Raw genomic sequence first — 12,265 nt, forward strand, 5'->3', positions numbered from 1 at the left:
TGTTAAATCCCTGTTGGGTTTTGGGATAAGAATCGTTAATGAATGTTTCCAAGAAGATGGCATTGTCTCCCCTTCCAATATTTTATTATAACACATTTTTATCTTAGGTATCAATAAGAAACTAAGATGTTTATAATATTCTGGACCCAAACCATCAGGGCCTGGTGTTTTACAATTCCTCAATTTCTTAATAACTTCAGCAATTTCTTCTTCTTTAAGCTCTTCTTCTAGTATTGTTTTACCAGATTCCAATAATTTAGTTTTTAAATTCTCATTTATATAATTTTCTATATTTCCTTTCAGTACATTATTTCCTTTATATAATTTCTGATAAAATTCTTGAAAAACCTTCAATTTATCTTTTATATTACACCTATTACCTGATCTATCTTTAATTACCCCAATGTGTTTTTAATCTTCTATTTTTGCACATTCTACCTAATAATTATGAGTTTTTATTGCTAAGTTCAAAAAGATTCCTCTTCAATAGGCCTATAAGATCCCACATCTGTTAAATCCTTGTTGGGTTTTGTGATAAGAATTGTTAATGATTCTTTTTCTAAGTTCTCTATTTCTAAGTTTTCTAGTTCCTTTCTCTTTTCCTGAATTTCTGCCAATATCATTCTATCTCTTTCTTTAAAAAATTGATTTCCAAATTTCTCAAGTCTTCTTCTAATTTTTTCGTGTTTTTCTTCTTAATTTTTTTCAATTTACAGGATTCCCTTATTGCTTTCATTGTGTCCTGCAACAGGCCTAATTTTGTACCTCCTGCTTCATTTATTGTCCATAATTCTAACCATTCTTTCTTTATCTTTTCTCTTACCTCTGGGTACTGGAGTATATTAATATCCATTCTCCACCTTTTAGACTTTTCATAATCTTTTTAAATCTCAGTCTCCATTTACGTCAAAGCATGATCTGTTATTTTTATGGAATTAATCTCAGTATTAACTATCTTAGGAGTTAAATCTTGAGATGCGAATATAACATCTACTCTACAGTAACTATTATATACTGCTGAAAAATAAGTATATCTTCTTTCATCACCTTTCATTACCCTCCAAATATACTTCAATTGATTATTTTTTACCTTCTTGCTCAATGTACTGTTTCTTTGAAGAACATCATTGCAATCATAAAAACTTTTATCCTTTATCTTATCCATAACCATATTAAAATCCCCTGCAATAATAACATAACCCTTCTTTACCTTCTCCATTTCTCTAATAACCATATAGTTAAAATCTCTTTGTTAATTATTAGGTGCATGCACATTAACCAAACTATATTCTTCCAAACCCTTTTTAACCTGTATTATTATAAATCTACCATTACAGTCTTTTACTATCTGTTTCACTATACCTTCACAATTTTTAAAAATTATGATTGCCACACCTCTAGATTTAGATGTTCCAATTTTTCTCATAAATGTCTATATTGTTCATCTTAAATTCGTTGACTCCATCTTCTGCCTGATGAGTCTCTTGCAGAAAGGCAGTGTTCACCTTATTTTTCTTCAATAATGCTTCTATTCTTCTTCTTTTCACTATTGATCCCAGGCCTTTCACGTTTAAAGTGTCTAGTCTTATTCTTTTACCCATTTGAGTTTAAGATCTCTCCTCCTAACAGGCCCCGTGTGCAACCCCTCAACCCAACAAACTAACAAAAACAGACTAACATTTAAACTCAAAACATACAATACTTTACCCCAACAACCTAGTGAACATATATCTTTTTCCCCATCCCACCATATTCCCCCACCATAACTACTAGAGAAGGCACAAGGTGTGGGGGGGATGCCACCACTGTCCTATTGGGTTCTCCTTCAAATTCTATTTGGCATTAGTTACGACTTTTGTTATCTTCTATTTATAGGAATGCTGGAGGCTTTTTTCCTCACATGAAAAATGAGGACTGTTTGGATTCTGAATGACCCTGTCATTTCGGCAGCAGGCAGCAAATATCCAGAGCTCTTCCATGCATGGGTCTCAGCTGCTTTGTCCTTGGGGAGCATGCCGTGTGTTTGTTCTGTAATTGTCCAGGAGATGCAGCTAGAAAGAAGAAAATTGCAGATGTTCCAGCTTGGATTGCTTCTTGACTTCCTTGTGAAGGATTTTATTAGTTCTTCTGAAGTTATTCCATCTCATGTCTCCAACTGAGCACAGTTTATAATAGCTTTCATTGGAAGTAGCCCCTTGTGAACGGGGTTTAAGATAGGGAAGTTATTACAGACAATCTGACACTTTTTATAAAGACAAGAACAATAATGTTTTCTTTTAAAAAATAAAATACCCACTGGTAGTAGATAACAGCTTCCTTGTGATTCCTTCTGGGAGCTTTAGAACTGGAGTTGCTTTCATATCTGAAAATGTTTCCAAGCTTATGATAGCTTTGTCAGTTTATTATTCTTCAGGGCTGGAAATTTAATAGTTTGCCACAACCATTTCAAAAGGATACTGCTTTGCTTTTTCCAAGCCAGTGCATCTTGTTCAGTTGTCCTAGTTGTGTATGAGAGAAATTAGTTCTCTGTTTCAAAAGGGTAATGATTATAAAATTATATTTAGCAAACGTACATTTTCTCTAATCCAGCAAGGGAGATTATATGTTAAAACCACTTCTGCACACCAGTTACCCTGTAGATAGGGCACTTGTGCATGCATACTTACATGTCAATACATGCAATGTATAATAATAAATATGTGTCATCAAATTGATTCTGATTCATGGCAATGCTTTCTAGTGTTTTCTAGGTATACTTACAAATAATTTACCAGTCACTTTTTCAGGGAGCACTTTTTGGGGACTATGCAGCTTGCCCAAGACTACACAGGCTGCATCTTCTCATGGGAGACAAAGTAGGGAATCAAATGCCCAACATATCTAACTCACTGAGCTATCCAGCCGTTCTATGTCATTTATATCAATCCATAACTTAAAGTCTATTCAGATGCAGGGCAACAATGATTTCTGTGCCTGCGCTACAACATGCGACTGGCCGCTCATAGTCTCCCCAGCCTTTCTATGTTCAGTGCCATCACATTGTTTCACTCAGCTTTGGGGTGACAAGGTGCCTTTATGGGGACAGGGAGAAAAGCAAGGTCTGTTTTTTGGATAGGTTTCTTTTTCCCAATTATTGAAAGCAATACATTCCCCTAACCTCTGGGATAGGGTAGAACACAGTTCTGTACTAACAAATAAAGAGTAAATGTGAATACATATACATTCAAAGGAGCTGCTCCACATTGTGTCTTCTCATCCTAGTAATATAGTGAGGGAGAAACATGGCGTAGTAAATGAGAAACTGTGTCCTCTAGTGACTTAAGAGTGAACTCTTAGCTTGTGAGGGTTTTCAATCTGCCTTTTACCTTAGCCAGGAGCCCATGACATGCACCTCAGGCAAATTAACTAGACCCAGACATATAGGACCCTTGAGTTTCAAAGGAAGGTGGTAGGGAAGGGAGAAATGCTGCATACCTGGCAGCCCTTTGTTAAGGACTTGAGAAAGACAATGCAACTAAGGACTACTAAGGGTGGAATTTAAAAACTACCCTCCTGATTTGTATTTGCAACTTGCTTTTTGTAGGTAATTGTTAAGAAGCAAACCTGGCAAAAACATTGTCGTGACTTTTGTGGCTTTCATAAGTTTTTTCCCCTGCACTACCCACAATATATTGCTGCACAACCTGATGAAGACTAGTATGTGTCAAAAGTTAGTGATTTTTAAATTTTTGTTTATTTTTAGTGGTCTAATAAAGGTTTCACCTGCCCCTGTTTGTGTATTGACTCTTTGTCCTTGGAATATTGCAAGAAAAAGCTGGGTGATATTTCTTCTTAAGTTAGTAAGAAGGCCAAGAGAAATGCAAAAGTTACACCCCTGTCTTTTTTTTTGCATCATTTTCATTTTTAACTCTTTTACCACTTTCCTCATGTACCTGTCAGAATTGGAGAAAATCTATCATTCTTTTGTTCCCCACTATTTTTTTTTACCCTTTTATGTCATTTTATATCGAGTTGGGAAGTTTTAGTCTGTCATTACATGGCACCTCTGGTTTGTCTTGCTTGACAAAGGAGTACAGATTTTAATTTATAGTATCTGCTCCCCTAGTGGCATGCAGTAATTAGTTTTTTGTTCTGGAGTAGAGGCAGAAAGGGTGAGAACTGAAGGCAAACAGGAAGTTGCAACCGTGAAACTTCTTAATCTTACGCAGAACTTTAAATTGCTATATGTATGAGCCAAATCCAACCACATCCAACCACAACAAAAAAATTGCTAGGAAATCAACTTATAAGAGGGGCTGACTCAAAGTGCCGTTGTATCAAGCAGTTCCCTAAGCAAGCCTGCTGCTTTAAGAGGCAGCAGAGGATGATGTTCCATAGTTAATGTGGAAGAATGATTCCATTGCTGTCCATTAGCTTTAGTAGATGGAATGGGAAGGGAATCCTTCTTCTTCTTCACCTCTGGCAAAATAATGTCTTGAGGTGCCTTCCTGGTTCAACCAGTAACTGCTGCTGCATGTTAACAATCTCAGTGGCGATCCATTCAAATCAAGAAGTGAAAATTTTGGGGACTGTGGAGTGAAGTGCAGTTCACTGAAATGGAGACTGAACGATGCCAACTTTTCTCAGCAGAGGGGAAAATATGCAGCAGCTCTCTCTCCTTTTGGCCATCTGCTCAGCTCAGTGGTTTCTTTGATTATAGCATTGTTATTTTGTTGTAGACAAGTCCATAAAGGGTACCCACTTTTGTGGGAGATTTAAAATTATTATTTCATTTCTCTTGATGTTGTGTGCAGTTTCTCTCCCTCCACACATGCACATTAATTCTATTGGGCTATTTCTTCAAGGGACAGTAGTTGCTGGAAAAGGTACAAGCTGCTCCCAGTTTCATATGACAGTTCCCTTTCTGTATATGAGAGGATCTCCCAGAAGGAGTATCGTCCAAATTGTCACAGGAGTTGGCTATGGCTCTGAATAGCATGTTCCTTCAATATATATCTCCTCTCATAGTGTTTCTTTACTAGAGCATGTGGCCCCCAGTAGTTTTCGTATTCCTCATTCAGCACCAGTGATGGCCCTAAATCAGTCTGTTTCAATCTTGGCAGTGTATCTAGATCACACTCTTTGGGAAGCCAAGTCATTAAGGACCTAATCCTACTCTTCCTTTCATGTGAAAAGTGTGCATGTCTCTGCACAGGGACGCCCACAATACTGCCCATGGAGAAAGTAAGAATGGAAAGGATTTCAAATGGATTCATATTTCCAAATGAAAACATTCACTTCTTACTTTCCAGGGCTGACAGCGGAATGGAGCATACCATACTTCAGAAATCTGTACATTTGCTGAGCTTGCAATGTATTTTGGGATGAAGAAATGTGTGTGAAACCACATATAAATTTTAAAAATGCCCACAACCAAAAATGCCTGCATTTCTAAAATATGCATAGACATGCCTTCCTTTCGTCAAGTACCAGAACATGAGATGGAAATCAACTGAACAAGAATGCTGGTGGGATACAGAAAAGTACAAAGCAATAAAGGCAAGCAGTTTATCACTTTTGTGCTTGAGACCAGAAGCACCCTGCTTTGGCACTGGAGACAGTGAAACAGGCTGATGGAGAGCTGTACATGAGAGGAAATATTTGTTTGTTTGTGTAACTTCTTAACTGTCAAATTAGTGATAAACAGTAAACCGTGTGGTGTACAAAGACAAAGAAGTCCCAAACTCCTCGTCCCAAATACCAGTTTCAATCAATCATAACATGAAAAATAAGAATAGTGATAATAAAAATACGAACTTTATTTATTTATTTAATTTATTTATTCTATTTATATCCTGCCTATCTGGTCTTACGGCCACTCTAGGCGGCTTGCAGTGCTGGTCTGGGCATTTGCTTTCCATTGCTCACTGTGACCTGTTTAAAAAAAACTGGCTCTGGACCTGGGGGTTGTGTAGGGATGACTATAATTTTGTCATGTTAATTATATTCCATCAGTTACTTAACTGAAAAGGGGTAGTGTTTTTAAAAGGCCAAGGCCTACAGAAAACAGCTGGTTTTCTGTTTCCGCAAATGAAACATTTCAGTCCATACCGGGTCGTGACGCAGACACTCTGATATAATTCAGTCCAGACGGTGTCACATTTGACAAAGACCTCATTAGTTTGGTGGCTAGTAACAAACAACAGCCTCCCAAAGAGGAGGTTTATTTATCTGTGTAAGCGGAAGTCACATCCAAGAATCATACCTTTTGCTGCCCCAAACGTTGCAGGTTACTGAATATGTGTTTCGTGGAGCTGTGGCCCTCTGTCAGACTATAATCTGAATTGGAATTGCAAGGCATACCCCTCAATTCTTCAGTCTGAGAGTATTTATTTTTTGATAAAAATTCTGGTTATCCTGGACCAGTGGCTTTTAACCAGAACATCCTTCTTCCCGTAGGCATATAATTATTTCAAGGCAAAGTTTGAAAAAAAAGCATTGCAAATTTTATTATATACAGTGGTGTCTTGCTTAATGATTGCCTTGCTTAATGAGGAAATCGCTGTACGATTAAGTTTTTGCGATTGCAAAACAATGGTTTAAATGGGTTTTTTTTGTTTAACGATGATCGGTTCCCTGCTTCGGGAACCGATTTTTGCTTTACGGCAATCAGCAAAGAGCTGATTGTCGGGTTTCAAAATGGCCACCGGCTGAAGAAAATGGCCCCTCGCTGTTTTCTAGGATGGATTCCTCACTTTACAGGAACCGAAAATGTCCGCCGTATGGAGAATCTTCGCTGGACGAGCAGGTATTCAGCCCATTGGAACGCATTGAATGGTTTTCAATGCGTTTCAGTGGCTTTTTAAATTTCGTTTGGCGATGTTTTCACTCTACAGCAATTTTGCTGGAACAAATTAACATCATCAAGCGAGGCACCACTGTACCTATTTTTTATTTAGAAAATAAATGGGGCGGAGAATGTATCTACCACTTTTTTATATGACGCTTGCTACATAATTTTGTGGTACACAACAGTGTTCTTCAAGTGTAAAAAAATGATTTAAAGATGGAGTGTTTTGAAAATTACAAATGTTTTGATTTGTGTTTAGTCACATTATTTTAAATTTCAAACAAGGTTATTGTGGAAGGCAGGTTTGAAAAGGACGTGTAAGATTTTTCTTGTTTAACAAAAGAGGGCATGGGTTTAAGAAGCTGGAGAAACATAGTTCTGTACAGAGCATCTCTGCTTGCTTCAACAATGGAAAGCTGTCTTTTTGGGGTACAACTCCCAGCGTATTCCCAGAGCCATGCTGGCTATGGAATTGGAGTCAAAAAATAATATTTTTTCCAAACTCTGGTTTGCTTGTTTTGTCCTTGTATGCTGAGGCCAGGAAGGGGCCTGAGTACCGTATTTCATGTGTACATGAAAATGGAATGGTTATGTCCTCTGCTATGTTGTCATCCAGTTGGTACAACTGAACTGAAATGCAGAATTAAAGTCCATCTATTAAATACTGTACACAAATAAGTGGACATTTCCATGGAGAAGAAGCTTCCTAATTGAAAACTAATTGGGCTGAATAATATACATGGCTATGTTATGTTTATTTTATGGATGACTCATAGCATGCTTTCCATCTGCAAGTCAAAAGGTGCATATTGTTGGTGCATACTATTGTGAATTCAGGATCTGGGAGGGTTCCGTTTTAGGGAAGAAAAATAGATTGGTTTTGAAGAATGTTAGTCTTTTTTCCAAGATAAAATATAGTTTTCAGTTCAAGGGCAACTTTCCTAGCAGCATTTGCAATTCATTAATTCATTGTTTTGTTTCAGGTAGTGTCAGTTTTCCTTTTCACCTGTTGGTTACAAGACACAGTTTATGACAGGAAATTCCATTTTAATCCTGAAGTGCTCTGATCCAGAGTCAACATTGTACTAACCGTAGACCCATCACTAATGCTAACCTTACCTAACTTAAAAGGGTTGCTGTCATGAGGATAAAGTAGGAAGAAAAGGGGTTCTATATATATAAAAGGGGGGGGAAAGCAATTCAGGTCATTCCAGATAAGCTAAGAGTTCAAATAATCAAGCTTGAATCTAAGTACTGCATGCAGTCAACCAGGCAAAGATATTTTCAAGAAAAAATTAATCAGACTTCAAATTTAAGCTTTTGATCCTGGTTTGCTTCTATAACGGTAGTGAATACCAACTGCATTTGTTGCCTCAAACAAAATGAGTAATTAGGGTTTGTTAAATCTGGAAGTGAAATGTTCTTCACTTCCTTTTGTAGCCATACGGGAAAAGGGAAGAAGGGAGCAGACAAGTCTGAACTTCATCCTTTACTCAGAATGCCATCATTCTGATGTTCCAGGAGAAGTATGTGCCTGGTGTTCCCAGAACTCAATTCCATGCCACTTTGGATCATCATCATCATCTTAGAATTGCAGAGCTGGAAGGAATCCTATGGATCATCAGGTCCAGCCGCTGTCAACGGGGCAAAGTGGGGGATTGAACTCCCAACCTCTAGCTCTGCAGCCAGAGGCCTAAATCACTGAGCTAATGACTGGAGGATCTGATTTCGGTTAAAATGCTGGTTCCTTCCAAATAATGCCATTGCCCCAGCATGACATCTGTACCATTATGGTACTGAAATAACATGAAATGGAATGATATTAGAGAGAAGGCAACTCCCCACATTTGTCATTGATTAATTTGGTTTGAATAATCACAACTGAGCTTTTACACAAACCATCTCATTCCAGGATAGCAGACATGTGCTGTATTCTTTGGGAACATATATAAGAGTGGATTCTTCATCAGTTAGATGGCACAGTCTGAAGTATAGAGTGTTCTAGACCAATGGTCCTCAACCTAGGGCCTCCAGATGTTCTTGGACTACAACTCCCAGAAACCTTCATCACCACCTCTGCTAGCCAGGATTTCTGGGAGCTGAAGTCCAAGAACATCTGGAGGCTCAAGGTTGAGAATCTAAACAACACTTCAGGCCATCTACTTCTCTTCAGTGTTCTGTCAGCTAGTTAAGACCATGTTTACAGAAGACTTGTAAAGCCCATTTTCAGTACGCCTGCTGTCTTTTTTTAGAAATCAGTATTTATATATTTGTTATTGCTTGCTTTTATTAGGCCACTTGTGTGTGCTGTTGATGTTGGTGGTTGGTTGTCTTCCACTTTGAGTAATTTTGTGTTGGAAACGCTCCCTATGAGTGACACATATTGGCCCTCACACAACTGTCATTAGGAAGAGAAGCTTCCAAGTAAGAAGGGTTGGCTTCTAAGTAGTTCTGGTTCTGGCTTCTCTCCCTTTCAAACAATTATGAACCCAACCACTTGGCACACTTGAAGATGCAAATTATGTTTTGCTTGTGATTTTTTCTCTTTTTTTCAGAGCATCCCTTTATGTAATTCTTGTGTTGCTCACAAATAAAAAACAACATGTAGTTTCTCCTGGCAGACTTTCAGGTGGGATGGCAGTGCCCTAAGACTCAAATATATTGGCAACTAATAATTTGACCTAATGCATCATAGTACAAGCTAGACAGATGAACGCCATGGCCTCAATACAGAGTTGCATGATCTAAGAGTTAGTTTTGCAGTCATATTATGAGGAGTGCATGCTTAAAGATGTTAGAATAGGCGGGATAACAACATAAAGGTCAGAGGTTGAAAGCTGATTGGGTGTGAAATGTATGACAAAAAAGGGGGGCTTTGCTTGTTCATTCCAGACAAAAGCAATTTGATGAGAATCCTTTCCCTCTCTTGGATGTATACATGAGTGTGGTGAGGATGTTTGAAGGTGCCAGAAAAACTGAGAGCAATATTGTATGAAGACTAAACTCTGTTACGAGGCTAGACTCCCAGCATGGTCACCCAAGGCAAAATGGCCAAAGCTGAGACAGAAGAATTTAGGTGTGAGGTAGAATTCCCAGAATGGAGAATTCTGTCATTTGTAGTAGAATAATAACAATAAGAATCGTAGTGACATGTCCCTAATAAGTAACATTCCACTTCCTACTTTGGAAAATGGATTAATGATTTCTTTCTTTTCTTTTCTTTTCTTTTTTGGTTTTCTGATGTTCGTTGTCTATTACTTGAGATTACTTACAGGCTTGTAAAGGGGTCAGCTAGTATAATTAGAAAAGTACTGTATCAGTGCTTCATAGGGAGCTAACATAAATTGGCCAATCAACATTTTGATTCTGGACTTCTTTAGGCTCAGAAACTGAAAACAGATGCTTAATTGTTTTCAATTACTTGTGTTCTTAGATAATTACTTGTGGGCAAACCATCCATCTCACATTCTCTCCCCCCCCCCCCCCGTTTAGAAGTAACTGAACTATTTTCTGAACCAATCCCCCAACCCTCCTCCCTTCTTTTGTTGCAGAGTTTGAATTTCAGTTAAAATTCCTTTTTCTATGCAGTAGAAGTACAGAAACTCACAGAGAATAGCTACAAGTTCCCCAGATAAGCCATCCATTTCTCATTAACTGGCACTTACAGTCTCAATAGCCCACTCTCAGGGATTTGTAGGGGGGAAAATAAAACTGCTTCATTACTTACAGTTGTGAACAGGTCAGTGGCAAGCTAAACAACCAGGCTGCTTTCAACAGACTAAAGAGAGAGAAAGAAACATTCAGCAGAGAGGGGTGTGTGTGTCTCTCTTTGAATTTAGAAGCAAGAGGGATTGATTACTGCTGGATACACAATCACCCCGGCCCAGGAAAGTCCCTCCCAGTCATTCAAACAGTGACTGGGAGGCAGCATGCAAGGATGCAAAAAACTCCACCTTTTCCACCCAGCAGTGGTCTTGTCCCTTTCCTTTTCCCACTGGTCCTGGCATGCTCTGCTGTGGAGTCCCAGACCATAAAAGCTTGGATGTTTGTTATTAGTGTTTATTATATTCATGTTCCAGCTTTCTTTCAAGGAACCCATGGTGACACACATGGTTCCTTGTGAGGTTAGATTCATTGTGTTGTGGGGGGAAGGACAGAGAGAGGAAAAGGGAGAGCCTGAATCCACACCACACAATTATAAGAGTATGATGCCGTTTTCAGTTTCATGGTTGTACAGAAGAAACTCCTGGGATTTGTGGTTTGGTGAGGCACTGAGAATTATCTGCTGTTGTTCAGGAGAGTGTGCCAAGCAGGGCTTTCTAGCAGAGAAGTCTCTTTACCTGACTAGACTACAAATCCCAGTATTCTTTAGGAGGAAGCCATGGCAATTAAAGGTATATCAAAATAAACCTGTACTACAGATCCACTCAGAGGAAGAGAATGGTGCTATGCACTAGAAGTACAGAAACTCACAGAGAATAGCTACAAATTTCCCAGTGGACCCAAGGTTAGCTGTTGGGTTTTATGACCCAGTTAACCTTTGAACCTGAGCCTCCCTGCTCCTTGTCCAGCATGCCATCATGCTGCCCTGGTGCTCTACATGCTCTGTGGCATTTCTAGGCATAAGAGCATAGGGTATTAATAAGGGTGTCCTTGAATTTAAACCTTGCCTTGGCCAGAAAATAAGTAGATAAGTTGCTGTTTTAATCTGTGCTTTTCCCATTTGCTGTATCATGGTAATACTTGGAAGGGCTTTGTAGATATTGTTGAAATAATAGATGTGAAGCACCTAAAATGCATTATATAGACATTAAGTTATCCGTATCATAATACATAATTGTCAGCTCATGTGGTACATTACAGTAAAAGCAAATTTAATACAATTTCCTGCTTCGGTATCTTGAGCTACAATTTGAATAAGCACCTTGGGAGTGGAGAGAGATTTAAATGATCTTTTGGATTAATTTTCAGTTTTTTTGTGGGGAAGAGTAAGAGCAAAATATTACTTGCCATTTTTACTTCCAAAATACTATGTATCATTTTTGTGTGTGCGCGTGTTTTGGCTTCTTACTTTTTAAAAATGTTCACAATCTGTCAGGGTGAGGTCTGGAAGAAACAGTTTGAATGTCAAGGAACTGGCCCAACATTTTTGAGCCCCCTTAGAATGAAATGTTTAAACTTGCCATGGTTTTATGAAGAAAGAGGATAGACAGGAGGCTTTAATTGCTGTGAATAAGCTGTAGAAGAGAACTATAAGAGGTAAGAAAAAATAGCTAGGAGAAGGAGAATGTTAAAGGTGGCATAGGTAGAAATCCCATATTCTACTGCCCTATAATTGACCCCCTAAATAGATTATATATTGTTCCTGTATCTTGACATATTCACCAGCTGGTTTGGGTCTGAGCTCAGCGACTATAATGATGAAATGGGCAAGGA

General features: G+C 38.4%; 1 protein-coding gene across 13 annotated transcripts in view; it reads left to right on the forward strand.

Moving 5' to 3' along the window:
- SHISAL1 (shisa like 1) overlaps positions 1 to 12,265 on the forward strand; it is a 108,224-nt gene that overhangs the window by 35,180 nt on the left and 60,779 nt on the right. The window lies entirely within an intron of this gene.

The sequence above is a fragment of the Pogona vitticeps genome, chromosome 5, assembly GCF_051106095.1.
Source record: "Pogona vitticeps strain Pit_001003342236 chromosome 5, PviZW2.1, whole genome shotgun sequence".
In the NCBI taxonomy this organism is placed as follows: Eukaryota; Metazoa; Chordata; class Lepidosauria; order Squamata; family Agamidae; genus Pogona; species Pogona vitticeps.